This window comes from Mugil cephalus, chromosome 22 (genome assembly GCF_022458985.1).
Source record: "Mugil cephalus isolate CIBA_MC_2020 chromosome 22, CIBA_Mcephalus_1.1, whole genome shotgun sequence".
NCBI classification, from domain to species: Eukaryota; Metazoa; Chordata; class Actinopteri; order Mugiliformes; family Mugilidae; genus Mugil; species Mugil cephalus.
The window spans coordinates 2,036,371-2,051,531 of NC_061791.1; the positions used below are offsets into that span (position 1 = coordinate 2,036,371).

The 15,161-nt window shown below is 41.6% G+C and overlaps 1 protein-coding gene across 1 annotated transcript in view; it reads right to left on the reverse strand.

Moving 5' to 3' along the window:
- Window positions 1-14,460, reverse strand: part of LOC125000409 (plexin-B2-like) — a 159,319-nt gene extending 144,859 nt beyond the window's left edge. The window contains exon 1 of the mRNA XM_047575958.1: window positions 14,006-14,460. The gene's annotated coding sequence lies outside the window, so the exon portion shown is untranslated. The remainder of the gene's footprint in view (window positions 1-14,005) is intronic.
- Between the last annotated feature and the right edge of the window lie 701 nt (window positions 14,461-15,161).

Genomic DNA, 15,161 nt, shown 5'->3' on the forward strand with positions numbered 1-15,161 from the left:
GACCAACAGGTTAACAATGTTAAAAGCTACAGGAACAGTGTTAAACTAGTTTATTTATGGGCAACGCTACTGCAGGCAGCTACTGATTAATATATTTTACTCTTCCCTCCTGCAGCCAAATGGGAATCACTTCACAAACATTAACAAGACGTTGAAGAGCGAAGGAACAGTCAAGCCTGATTTTAAAAAAAACAAAACAAACAGTTCTTTAAACCTGATTTTATCGGTTTAAACCAAATGGGAGCAGAATGTCTCCAGGGAAAGACCAAATAAATGAAGAGAAACAGTAGAAACACGGCGTCCAACACAAGGAAACACAAGCTTAAAGCTGCGTTAAGTCGCATTTAGAGGAAATACCTGCAAAAGCAGAGAAATGAAAAGCCGACTGCCAGTTTTAAATGCATCATGATTCATCTGTAATCAGCTGTGTGTAGGTGATTACCGGCGCTGCATGAACTGTGGCTGTGGCGCAGTCGCTGCACAACTAACTGTGCTCAGGCTTAAGATTTCTTAGAATTTCTGCCTTGTGACCAAAAAAAAACCCACAAAAAAACAACACACTGCAGGACAGAAACTAAAACCAAAACTGAAAATGTAACAGCGACAGATCAGAAATGAAGTAGTTGTGAGATAAGGAGAGACATGTGGGAAAGTCCTGGATTTAAATACTAAAAGTGTGTTAAAGAAAGAAACTTGGAGGAGTGGACTGTGGTTTCCTGTGACCAGAGGTCAACACGAAGCCATGGGAAACATCCACACATCTGTCATCTTACGCTGTCGGCTACGGCCGCACGGTAGTTAAGACGCACACCTCACCACCTGTCTGTCCACAAGTGTTAGGAAAAGAAGTATCAGCTTCACACTCGCCTCAACCACACACACTAATTCACACTCATTCACACTCTCCTGCCACCACACAGGAAAAACCGAACCTGTGAACAAGGCTCGTTTGGTGCCAGATCATTACGCACACGACATGTCGATAATCAGCCGAAATAACGACCAGCGTCTTTCCTTTCACTGCGGAGATAAATCAGCCACAACATTATGACCACTGACAGGAGAGGTAAATAACATTTAAACCATCCTGTGACAGTTCAACGTTCTCCTGGGAAACTTCTGGACCTGGTATTTATTGGATCTTATTTAGACTTGTAGCACCCACCTAGACCACCCCATAGCAGTGATGATTTATAGCAGCCGCCACCCCCAGCAGGATGCAGCCCTCCCAGAAGACCCATGTCCATTCTCTAATGAGTCACCACAGAGGAGACCTACACAATATATGTAAATACCGTTTGATTCGGTTTGATTCAAACACACTTAATGATGCAGATATTACAAATTATTCCAGAAATGTTTGTTTGTGGTTCTGAAACAACAGAACCATTGTTTTATTCTGCAATACACTGTTTGCATGCAAAGTGCAAAACAGAGATCAGATCTCAAGTGGTCACTCATGTGGACGGTTACCTGCATTTATCCTTTACCTTCTGTTCTAAAGCACCAGTCACCATCGAACTTTTGATGCACACGAAACGTATTTAAAAGCCAGATGTGAATGCACGTACTTACAGACGGCCACTTGGGATCAGATCACTCATCAGTCATGTTAAAGGCAGGTCTGAACCAGAGATCAGACAAAACATTGTCCAGACTCAGAGTCTCGTAACAAAAGCTGTTTTTCTCTTTGTCGAGGATGCAGTCATTTCACTGGAATAAATCCTGATTGGACGCACAAATCCACCCCCCTGAGAGAGGGTGCAATGAAGAACAACTCATCTCATCTACTAGAAATCCACATGAGGGGGCAAGAAAAACAAGGTGTCAAGTGGTGAAACTGAACTAAATCTAAGAAAAACAAACTACAGAAGGAGTTTTTGTAAATCGTGAGCCGCTGGCTGTCAGATGTCACGCCTAGCTTCCTAATATAGCTCAAACTCGTGCGCGTCCGACCAGTTTCCTCCTCGCAAACTGCACAGCGGTCGAGCCGACACTCGTGGTGTGAGAGCAGCTTTCAGAGGATGACCGCTGGTTTTAATTACAGCCCACACAGAGAGACCCTCTCACCTCCAAGTGCTCAGCCCGTCGCCTTCAACGCTTCGCTTGTGTTTATAAGAACAGCTCTCAGGCATGTGGCATTCAGACGTACCACATGCACGAGGTGTACAAGAAGCAGGACGAGAAAGCTGCTCCATGACAAACTTCCCAATCTTTTTGTTACCTTTCCTGGAAATCTGATGAGTCTCCAATAAAACACCGGAAATTCCCAAAAGATCAAATCCATGTTCCAGTATTTCCTTAACTCAGAAATCCCCTGCAAAGCAACGTAAACACAGAAAGACCTCCGCATACTGATGGGATTACTGCACAGCCCCGTTTTAGATTAAATCAAACTTGGCTTCTAGTGACACTGGTTTCCTGCTAGTTCCAACAGTGACTAATTGTTTTTGTCTGTTTTTATTCTGGAATACTCTACGAGTCATTTTGTTTTTTTGTTAGTTTTTTTATTAATGGCTTCTAAAATGTCAGTGCCACAAGCCCAGAGCGGCATCGGATTGTCCCAGTTTCCTGTCTCACATTTAGGAATATAAACTGTTTAAACAATTAATCAAGCTCTAATTTTGCATATATGTCAAGTATGTCATCATCCACTCATAAAACAGTAGTTAAAATTTGCATGAAGGCAGACCACAAACAAATATTTGTACAGAGTCAGCATTTTATACAACTAGTTGAGTGCATAGACTGTATATAAACATGGATACAGGCGGTGTCATCTTTCAACACCGGTTACAAGTTGTTGTTTGTTTTTTGTTTTTTTTATCTCTCACTGTTTCACCACTTTTGTGTTTTGGTTCGTCCCAAGCCAAAAGCTCCGCCCTCTCACATAGAGGAGGAGGAGCTTTTGACCTATACTGCAGCCTCCAGGCACCAGGCGGAGCTCTGGTTGGCAGTTCCACCATCCAGCTTTATACTGTCTCTGGTCGAGTCCTAATGCAGTCTGTTAAACAGCACATAAAGGTTTAAAAGTCAAAGTTATGATTGATTTTGACGTGGGCAAATCAGGTGGCCGCCTGTGGTTGAAAGCAGCCAATCAAATGTGGTTGTCAGAAACACTGTTGTTGGGTAAAACTAGTGGACCTGGAACCTGGATCTGCTAGTTTATAGCATTGTTTATTTCCGTTTTGGCATTTTGTTTTGTTTTGTTTTTTACTGAAAAAGGACAAAAATCAAAATTTCTTAATTGTCGTTTTGATCAAACTCTTGAGATTTTTCGTGAAAGTGGATAAAATCACAAGAACCTTTGGCTTTTTTTTTTTATCCCGCATTTAGTGTAATGCAACTCAAAGCCTCCTTAAAACACTTATTCCCAACATCACACACTCGTACAGTAACGACACCTTTCAGCTAAAAGCACAAACATACTTACACATGTACAGGCAAGAATAATTGTAATTGACCTAAATTAAGAATAATTGCTTTAAGGAGAAAGTAAAGAGGATGGCAACGAGCCTGAGAGCTTTTATCTGAGCAAACACATCTACACCTGCTACTGTTTCCACTGCAAACACAACCTTCGGACGTTGCGTTAAAGGCAGATTACACGACGCACAACTAAATGCATGCATATACATTACTGTCCCACCGACGTGACAAAGAACCACCGGCTTCTCAAAGTTCAGTCGTCACACGATGACACAAATACGTGAAACTGGCTTTAAATGTTATGAGCAAAACATTGAATATAAAAGCCACAAAAACACAGTTTCACCTTTCAAAAACAGATCCTCTCACTCAGCACTTGTTGCAGCAGCGAATAATCCTCCCGTCAGGTCAGACTCTTCCAAACCCGGATTCTTCTTCGTATCTAGACTCAGACACTCGGCAGTGATGCAACATCAACGAAAGCAGCGGAAACTTAGCTTCTAATGACTTTCCATTTCCTCTCGGGGCCCATGGTGGGGTGGTGGTGGGGGGGTGGTGGGGGGGGGTGTGTGTGTGTGTGTGTGTGTGTGGGGGGGGGGGGGGGGGGGGGGGGGGGGGGGGGATTCTGATCAAGAGATTGTGTCGTGGCTTCGTGATGGTGACATGGTGACGGTGACCTGATCGTGACCTGATGGTACGTGAGCTTTTAAAATGAGAAGATGTCAAACTTTTAGCAGCTTTCATGGACCTACAGGATCATTTAGCAAAGAGATGCATTCAGGAACCGTCAGTCAATACAGTTTTGCTTATGGTAAAACACGTGTTGCATTTATGCGTTTAAAGCAGGTCAGTTTCGAGGCATCACTTCCAGTTATCTACTGCCGTCTTATCATAGCATCTTATCAAGTTTTTGCTGCTGCTAACAGCTCTTTACTGGGAGCACCAGTGCATTCTAAGAAAAGTCACGGAATTAACGCTGTATTTATTTGGTTTTCTCAGAGCCTACGTCAATGTTAGCATTAATTACGCCGCTAAAACGCTATTTGGTGGTGAGTCATCTCCTTCTTCTTCTTCTACCAGGTGACGGTACGGTTGGGTATCGCTAATGGTTTTCAGAATCAAATCATTTATAATGTAATTGAGATTTCAAAGCTATTTCACTTAGTTATGGAGAAAATTTTCACAAAACTAATGATTGGTTTCAGAGATCTGTGGCTTTTCCATCTTTCATCTCTGAAGAACCCACGATCATTTTGGAGTTGGAGCAAATAAAACAATTTAATAATTAAACAGCTACTTTTGCTAAAACCTCTGCGATTTATAAAAGAAATAAGACGACTGAGTTGATGTAGATAAACACTTAAGAACACCGCAACTAATTATAGTTGATCTGAGGAAGTTCATGCCAAACTATGACACAGATACGAGACAGATACGCCCTCACTCCTTAAAGTTGTGAAATCAGGTTTTTGTTTTTTCACTTCATTCTGAAACTTTCCGAGAAACAACTAGATATCAATTAACGAACTTTAAGACGCAAGATCATAAATCTTTGTGAAATATTATAAGAAGAAAACCTCTGAAGAGCATCCATCCCCACGTATAATGAACCCCGTGTCCTTCCTATAATAATCCAACACAATAGACTTAAGCAGCCAGAATAGCGAGTAATTAAAGGCATTGTATGAAATTAAAAGGAAGTAGAAAACGCAGACTGGAATCATTAGACTGAGGGGCATTGTAGCTCTCCTCCCCCGGCCTTTTTTTTGTCTTTTGCTTTTCATGTTTTCTATTCTTTACCAAGCAGGCGAGAGCCTTTTATTCATTTAATGATTACTCTGTCTTTTTGCGAGTGCGACATCTCCGAGCAGACTGACTGACGTGACCCTGAATTAACAGGGAGAGGCTGAGATAGGTCTCTACGCGGCCTTCCACGCTCCCAGCTCTTCATTTAGAGGAGAAATATCCATCACCGTGAGCCGTCGCGTTTGCCTTGATGAATTCAGGGAGTGCGCGAATGTGTATCTGCAGTCAAGATGATGAAGCTGAAGGGCGTCGGGGGTGAAATAAACGCCGCCTGATGCTTCGGCGCCGTGTAGACACTGCGCTCTTGGGAGTTTTGCGAAAGCGGGATGCCGACAAAACTGACTTACAAATTGTTCCATCAACGAGACAATGTGATGCGACTCGATGGGACGCGGGACGGAGGGTTTCTGGAGCCGAGAAAACGACAGGAACGATTTGCTGGATGTCTTATGTCGCACGAAAAGCTTTTCTCATCTCCTGTGCACATTTACATCTGCGCTGTACGAATACAGCGGCTTCATGATGTCGGGAAACACCAACAGCACTTATTCGATTTCAGATCTGCTGATTTCAAGATGGAATCAATGGAGCTACTTTTTACCAAACCGGAACATGATTTGTGCCGACTACAGAAAACGACCCCAAAGACTTTTTGTAGCGAAAGGTCAACAACAAAACCGTTTCTTCTCTGCTTGGCATGGGAAGCATGAGTTACTAATGTTAAACATGTGATTTGTCTGGAGCTCGCAAATGAATCCCTGTCGAGAGGAAGCGTTGAAGTGACTGAGTGACAGGGTAATTGTTTGTTGCGGTGCCACCCGTTCACAAATTGGCACAAGGGCAACAGGAGTTCATGCACAGTTCGAGGCATGTAATTACACAGTGTCCTCTTCATTTTTATTTTCTGAAGGGTTGTCACTTGCTTTGTTTCGCAAATTTGAAGGTTTGGACAGATTCCACATAGTCCATGAATCCTCGGGGTTAACGGGCAAATAATAATCAGAACTTTGGTAATTTAGCACTTTTATGACAAATTCCAACATGAACCCTGTGAATTTAAGACTTTTACAGCTATAATTATTTCTGATTTATTCTGTACATTCTGTCACCAATGAACAAAGACAGCGTGATTATAATTGGAACTTAAACCGTGTTATTGATGCTAAAATAACCCAAGAAATCTGCATTCTTTAGTTTTATAAGTCTATATGTGCAAAAACAAACCTCGTGCAACTTGTAAATGCACTAGAAGCAACACCGCTAAGCTAGCTAGTAGCATCTGCTTGAGTTCAGATGCCGCTGGGTCCTTTCCGTTGAGATGCTCGTGCATAGCGGTTGTGCTGCTGTTTAATGGTTTCTGATACTTTGACGTGCAGGTTTTTGTTGTTTGTCATTCTTTGCAGTGGGAGGTAAACTACATGAGTCATGCAACCCTACCTTAAACTAAATGCCCAGACGTGCAATTAGCTGCCTCTCAGTCGTGAAATGCACCTTGAAAAACTTGATGTCCCCACCCACTGTGACCTGAAGCCCTATGGTCTTGTACAAACACAGCACAAGTGCGGCGAGAAAGGTGCAGCTCATAATAAGTAACGGCTAGTTGTCGTTGTCATTAGCTTCCTGTTACTAAGGAGGAATGAGTCAAAATATTGGAAACTTAAAGTGGAAGCTAGCCCAACCTCCCCCTCCTAATAAAATCTTTGTGGAGGAAAGTAGATCTACAAAATGGTTCTGATTGGTTGTAGGACTGTCCAATTATGTGCAGAGGTATTTTTTCTCATTAAGTAAGATATTAGCTTGTTTGGGCTAATGTAATCCCATTTAGAAGAAATAGCTCATGACTTAAACTGCTTTGTAGGCTACCAACAAAATATAGCATTGCTATTCAAGAAGATCATTGATCGTTTGAGCTCCTAAAATGCACAAATCAGATAGCAAACTCTTAGTTTTTAAAGAACCGCAACAGCAGATCAAACCATTAAATCAACTATTGTACCGACGCCCAATTCCCAACATTACAGGGGCCCCACTGGTCTGGGAACATTTCTGCATGCTATTAAAACCAGGAGCTCAATGGCTACTGCCTCATTACGAAACAAGTGGCCATACTGGATTTCATTAAAGCTGCTTACTTTGTGTCTTAATGCAAGAGGGGACACTTGTGCTCCGTCATTAGATCAACCAGTCCTTCACACCACAAACATGGCAGCAGATGGAGGAGCTAGAAGACGTGAATCAATACGACCGCTCCAAGAAAACGTCCTTAAAGAGTTCAATGACAAAACTTCCTTCCCCACACGGCACCCTTCACATAAATAAGCGCTTATTTTTGAAATATTCCATGCAACAGCTGCATCTGCAGAACGTCTTGGATTGCATACGTAAACATTTCTAAAGCGCATCCAGAGAGCGAGTCGCCCCGGAGCACGGGTCAGTAATCAGTCGGCCGCCCTCTTAAATCACAGCTCTTCAGTCTGAGGCCTCCCTGACAACAGCAGCATAATTAGACCAACACATTAACAGCTGGGCAAACACAACAAAGCACAGCTCGCTTTTAAACACACAAGCCCCAATCAGGCGGCACCAGACGCACCATCCAAGAGGCATACGCATTAAAACAAGTTCTTTTTTTAAAAGATCTCCACAACAAGTGTTTTTCAGGGTTGGAAAAGCACTCAAAACATTCCGAGTCAATTTAACCAAACCTCTCCCGTGGTCTACACCTGTCTGGTAGAGGCAAACAAGTGAAAATGTATGATTTCCACGACTAAAAGAAGAGAAATGAAGAATGACGGGCTCACAGCTGTTAATTAAAGCCCAAAAATAAATGTCTCCGAGTGTGAAACTGGAGAATAAAGCTTCCATCTTCCCTATTGTGAACACCCACGCACACACAGCTCTGTTCAGTACAAAAAAAAAGAAAAAAAATTTAAAAAGCAGAGGCTTTTCAGATGTTTTCTGGGAGCAGGAGCATTTTTTAATATGCTAACGAGACGAAGGAAAAAATAACACTCGGATATGAAAAGAGGAACGGAGGACGTGCTGATCCTTATTCTTCAGGATTGGTACATGTTGCTGTTGTTTGTTATCAACGGCCTCCTGCATGAGTGAGCGCGCTCATTATAACGCAGAGGAAGCAGAAGGCTCGGCATGACAACACGAGAGCCGAAGTTCAATCCTCACGACTTCTGGGAGGTTTCACTGAACCAGGGTTACAATTAGTGGTTATTATTTATTATTCGATCAACTAATTTTCTTGGAAATCCAAAGACATTGCACTACAAAATGACAAAACTAAATAACTGACCTTTTAAGTCAAACATTTATCATATGTTTCATGCCCTTTGATTAAGCAGCTCCACAATTTGTCCATAACCCAAAAAGAGACAAAAATAATCAAGTTTAATTCCACTTTTTTTTGTTAACTGCATTCAATAACTTCTTCAATAAACCCAACAATAAAGCTGCAGCCAATCAGTAGAAGGGCTGATGTCTGAGTTATTAGATTGCATATCAAACAGGTTAAAATCATTAACTGTATGTAAAGATGGACGTTTGGAGGTTTTGAAGCTCAGTGTGGCGTCTCCGGCCGACGCCATCTTGTCACTTAACTCCCAACTAATCCTAGATTGGGTAAAGAGGTGGAGCTTGGCTGGTGAAGCAGACATGTTTATTTCTGCTGTAAGGAGGGAAGTTTTTGGAGAGGAACTGTAGTTTTTGATTCTGAAACACAATAATAATAATAATAAGTCACCGTTTTGTGCCATTTTATAAACATAACAATATGGCGCATAGAAACAGGACTTACCGCTTTTATTTTTTTATTTGTTTTTTTTTTTTAGAGTATTGTTTTACAGTGATTCAGAGGTAAGCTAAGTTTAGCATACAGCTTTCATGACACATCAGACAGGACAAAGACGTGAGGCAGCAAGAAAACATACAACAAACAACTCAACTCAGACTAATAGTCTGCGCTGACTCAAGCCGTTGGGTGACTTCCTGTGCACTGTGTGTTTACATAGTCTGTGATTGTCTGCTGAGGATGACTCACAGCTCAACCGGCCAATCAGAGGACGGCCGGCTGAGAGAAGGATTTTCTCCTGTCAGGGGTGCAGGTGCTAGAGCAGGTGTGTTAGTTGCGGTGTTATCTTTCTCTTTGTGTTTTACGCTACATTTACTTTGGAAGCTGGTGTGTTCTTTACTGTCTTTAATGAAATCCCCGAAAATCCTGATGAATCAACAGGTAAATAAAAGAAGACCAGTCATGACAAGACCCAAACCAACCAATACACATCCAAACCAACAAAAGGCTGGATTTAGGTATAACACATTAATGTTTCTGGAACGGCCCAGTAGACACCCTCACCATTTCAAAGTGTGGGAAAGTATTCCCAAATGTAGACGTGTCAAGCTTTTAGAGCCTTTTCCAAACAGCCTCAGTCAACACTTTAGTTTTAAGTGTCACTGCATAGGTTTACAACCCAGTTAAACATCTTTAAAGTGGAAGGTAGAAAAGTTCTGATGGGATTGACAATAAAATTCAATAGTTTTAAAAACCTTATATGGCTATAAACAAAGGCCTCACGCACCAAGAAGATGTAACAAGTCAAGGTATGAACGCTACAGTCCCACTCAAAGTCAGGCTAGCTTCCAAGCTAACATGTCTTATCCATATCTTTGTATATCCTCCCATGTCCTGAAGCATCAACTGTTACACGGCAACAAGCAGAAAATTAAATTTAAAGTATAAATATACGCACACAAACACATTCAAGGTCATATGAAAGGCCATCAACTCAAACAAACAGTGTCTTTGAGCTCTCTGACCTCCGAGGACAAGTCTGTTCTTGTGTAAAACCACGGCAACGTGGAGAAAGCGTCCCTCAGCCTTCACTTGTTCCCTGTGCCAAGTTCAGAAGCGTAATTTAATTTCAGGCTTTGAGGTTAAGAGCGTTTCAGTGTTTCAACACAGGGGCTAATGTGGCTTTGGAATAAAAACAACAACGCTGTTCCAATAGAGGCGTGTTACCTATTAACTATAAATCACATTAAAAAGAATAAAAAGCCATGATTCTAAAGCATGTAAAGATGTCATTACGGGCAAGACGGCGCACACATCAAACAAGCTCTGCAACTCCTCAAACTAAAAATCTGATTTTATTTGTCACATTTATCACTCGACACATGCTGCGGAACATCTGAGCCAGCTCTGCAGAATCCAGCATCGCGTCAATACTGGGAGCGTGATGTCCATCTGCTTGAGAAAATTCAATCTCCAACACTGGCTGCTTTTACTTGGGTAGTTTGCCAATAATCTCAATTAAAATGCGGGATATTACTGGGTGTATATTTTCTAGAATCTAACCAATGAGCTGTGAGAGGATATCTACCCAGTTAGTGAGCTTGAGTTAAGTTTCCTTGATCGATTGATTGCAAACCCACTCATGCATTTGCCCGCTAGTATTCAAGCAAAAATCACCACAAGCTAATAAAGTGATTAAAGTTTTAGCCAGCTGTATGTATGGGACAGCTCAACAAGCATAGCTTCCCTTGTAAACACAAACTGCGGGGTTAATCTGATTGGCGACAGAGTTACTCAACCGCCCGGCTGCATTCCACTCAAACAGGTTTCAGTCCGAGCGGAGCAGTGACGTACAGCTGATCCAACAGATCAGAGATCAGAGATTTAAATAATGCCGGGTGAAGCCATAGAGTTGCTACTTTTCTAGCAACGTTTGCAATTGGGGAAATGCTATACAAAAGCCAGAAGACCCAATCATTAGCCATTTCGAGCCTAAATGCTAAGCTAACCTGGAAATTGCATGAAAACGATCAACTCTTGTCTTACAAACATGCTTTCTAAGGTGTCAAACAACTCCTTGCAGTCCAGGTGCAGGTTTAAAAATGAGGAGTGAAGGATACCACCAGTCAACCCCAGTCACATTATCCACATTATTATTTCTTGTTCCATCCTGTTTTTGCCAAAGCAAACAAGTACAAGTGTCCCTGCCAATTCTGATTTGAATGAGCCGTCATATGAGGATAAAGTCCACTTAGAACAAACAGACAAGTTAATATAAAGAAGCAAACGCAAACAGCCGTGGAAGTTTGACCCAGATTAACCCACAAAGCAAGTCAGCCGTCTTGCTAATTCTGCCCAACAGACAGTCGACGAAATTCCTTTACCCTCCAGAAAAATACCTCCAACAGAAGTCAGAGGGATAATGTAAGACACTGCAATCCAAGCAAAGTTCAAGCACTTTAAATAGTCAGTACACGAAAGAGAAGATAGTGTTTGTATTGTGCTGTGTGTTGAAGCGGGTCCCTCAAATGGCCTGGCTTCTGGGAAAACATTAAAAAAGGATTTACTGAAGAGCTTATTAAGGAGAGCACAGCGCTTTTGAACCATCGATTGCTTTGAGGACACATTAGAAACTGCTTCTTTTTTTTGCATTCCACTGCAATCCCTGGCCTCTGATTAGCTGCCAATTAGAGCGGTTTGAAAATATATTCTGTAACATTTTAAAGAGTATTTATTTTTTTATTTTTTTTGTGGCGACTCGTGTCTCAACTCTTTAAATTTCATCCAAACTTTCCACGGGCGGCGACGATAACAAGCCGACGAAATGCTCGAGCGGCCCTGAAGCTGCACGCCCGATTGGTTGAGCTTCGCCACTGCACAAAAAAATAACAACCTGAATCTAAACAGAGCGTCTGTGACACCGTCTCCATAATGGTTTTATAGCTCCAGAGCTCAAGGTAGAGCATGGAGGCTATTCTAATCCATTAACTCACACCATGGGCAATTACCTTCCCATCATGTACAGCAGTTGCTTGGAAGCAGATGGCCGGTGTTTTCCAAGATTCATAGCTCCACGCAATGAGATGTGTTTAAATGACCTTTGGAGCCAAAGATTTGACTAAGCACAATCATTATCTGGCTTCTGCTGTGATGTTGTGAGGCGCCTCTGATCAATATCGCCATCAAAAAACAGCTGTTTCCCCGCCGCAATACACTAAACATATCCAACGTGAGGGAGGAGGCCTAAACTGGTGTCGAGCTGCACACTTTATAATCCGACTTCACCATTAACTTTAATGGGATTAGTGTAGAGCGAATGGGGATAATCAATAAAAGATAATGGCTTTATCCAGCTGCCGTGGATGTGAAGTTAACACGGGAAGAAGTCAGTCCATTCTGGAAGAGATTACTGGAGACATGTCACTCGCTATCTAGAGATGTTCCGAGTTTTCATTAGTCCCAAAAGATTGTGTTATCCTCCAGGCTCCCTTTAGAAATCTTACGATTTAACCCCATTACAGAAAATCTGCAAAGACTTAAGTCTCAGAAACACAATTTGTCCCCATGCAAAATATGTTATACACTTTATAAACCTCTATCTTGACTGGAACTGGCGTGCAATTAAAGGTGATAATAAAAATTGTAAGAAATCTGGATCAGATTCCAGGAGCCACACCAGACCCCTTTTAAAAATCTTATGATTTAACCCCATCACACCTAGAGTCTCCAAAACACATGTTATGCCAATTACGTTATTTAAAACCATGCACATTTTATTTCTGTTGACATTTTTAAAAGAAAAAATGAATCAATACTGCCATCAAAAACTAAGTGTTCGCCATCGCAATGCACTGAGATCTGAGAGATCTCACAATTTAACTTCCCATCATCTTGGCAGCGTTGGCATTGAATTAAAGGTGAAATCGTAAGAAGTCAGTCTAGTCTGGAATAGACTGCTAAAGCTATAGCACTCATTAAACAGGATCAGGCTTGATCAGTCCCCACAGATTCTGTCGTCTCCCATTTGCACAAATCTTATAATTTAACTCCATCACACTGATCTGCAAAGACTAGAGTCCTGGCAACGCGAGTGCACATTTCACTTTTAAACATAAAACCACTTTTAAAGTAAATTTACTCAAAACTGCCATTGATTAACTAAATTTTCCACCACACTGCTCCACCATCCTTCACTCTCCACCGGGATTGGTGGAGGATTATTGGGAATAATCACTAAAAACCTTGTGGTTTTGCACAGATGTTGCAAATTCCAGCCCGTGAAGTGAAGTGAGCGCTGGCAGAAGTCAGTCTGGTCTGGAATATGTTATTGAAGGCATGACACTCACTGAACGGCATCAGGCGCCAAATGTTTCCAGTATTGATAAATCCCAACTCATTCTGTTCTGTTTGTACAGACCCCAGACTCCCTTTAAAAATCTTTAAATTAAACACTCCCACACAAATCTGCAAATACTAGTTTCTCCAAAACACAATTTAACCCAATGAAAGCCTTAACAACAACACAGCCTTCATTTCTGTTAATATAAAATCACTTTAAAGTGTGATTAATCCATATTTCTAACCACTACTGTTTATTCACTTGCATAAAATCTTAACCAAAACTTTCTTCCTCAACTTTTACCACTGATTTTGAGGGTAACTTGTATGCCGATTATCCAACAGCTTCATTTTCATCTAAAAGCACCTCGGTGTAGGTGAGGTGGTGTTGGTTTTATTTGACAGCGATCGCTGAATTATTAAAACTGAAGTTTTATAAGCGGTGTTTGGCGTGACGTCCCCAGAGCAAGAAAGAGGAGCTCGCGCGTTGTTAAGAAATCACGAGTGCCTCACAAATCTTTAAAAAAGAATCCGCGTAAAGCCTCCACAGCTGTCCAAGAGGATTTATTCCGGTTTTTCCGCGAAGCTTGAATAGAAACCGATAAATAACCATGAAGCTGTTCAACGTACCTCCTTCTCTGCACAGCCGCCGTCTTCTTTTTATATTCCCCAAAGAAAACAAAAGTTGTGATATAAAACTCGCCTTGCGTGTCCTCCAAAACCAAAACAAAAAAATAAAAATAAAAAATAAAAAGTTCCCAAATTTACATCCTGTGGTGTGGAGAAGGAAAAGTGGTGAAACCGGAGACACGCGTCCTGTTCTCGAAAATATTCCCACGACAAATTGAAAGAATTAGAAAAGAAAAAGTGGACAAGCTGCTTTTTTTTGTCGTCCTCCCCACGCCCTGGTGTCTTCTACACGCCCGGCACAGGTGTTTCTAATTCGTGACAAACACACATGTAGTTTTGTTTTTTGTTTTTTTTTAATCTAAAAGCCGGACACGAAGCGCTCTCATCCAGATTGGATCGTCCGCCCGGAGCTCGGCTGTGGAGGCGCACAACGCAGCCAAACTGGGCGAGTATCAGGGAAGGCGAGGGTTTTTCTTCCTCCTCCTCCTCTTCCCCCTATTCCTCCTCCTCCTCCTCCTCCTCCTCCGTCAATGCTCCGTCAGGTTGGAGACAACGAGCTGCGACACAACCAGTGGACGCTTTCAAATTTAAAGCCTCCAAATAAGAGAGCGATTAACGAAAAAAAAAACTTTTCTGATTGAACAATATGTTTGCCACCAGTGAATATAGCTTTAATTTGTACAGCCTGTTGTTCTACCACGTCTCTTTGTTATATAAGTTAAATACCTTTCATATCTTCAACCGTTTCTATCTCTCTGCCATGAATTACTGGACACCAAATTACGGTGGCCCTGAAGGTCAAAACACAACGACGTTTTCAGAAAACACAACGGTATCACAGAAAAAACAATGACAATACACAAAAAACGACATTACAGAAAACACAACGACATTTTAGGAAACATAATGGCAATTCAGAAAACACGACTTTTCATAATAACATTCTAGAAAACACAACAACTTTACAGAAAACACAACAACATTTCAGAACACAACATCACAGAAAACACAACGACATTTCACAAAACACATTACAGAAAACGTAACGACGTAATAGAACACAGCATTACAGAAACACAACGACATCACAGAAAATACAACAACATTATGCAAAACACAACATTATAGAAAACACAACAACATTACAAAACACAAC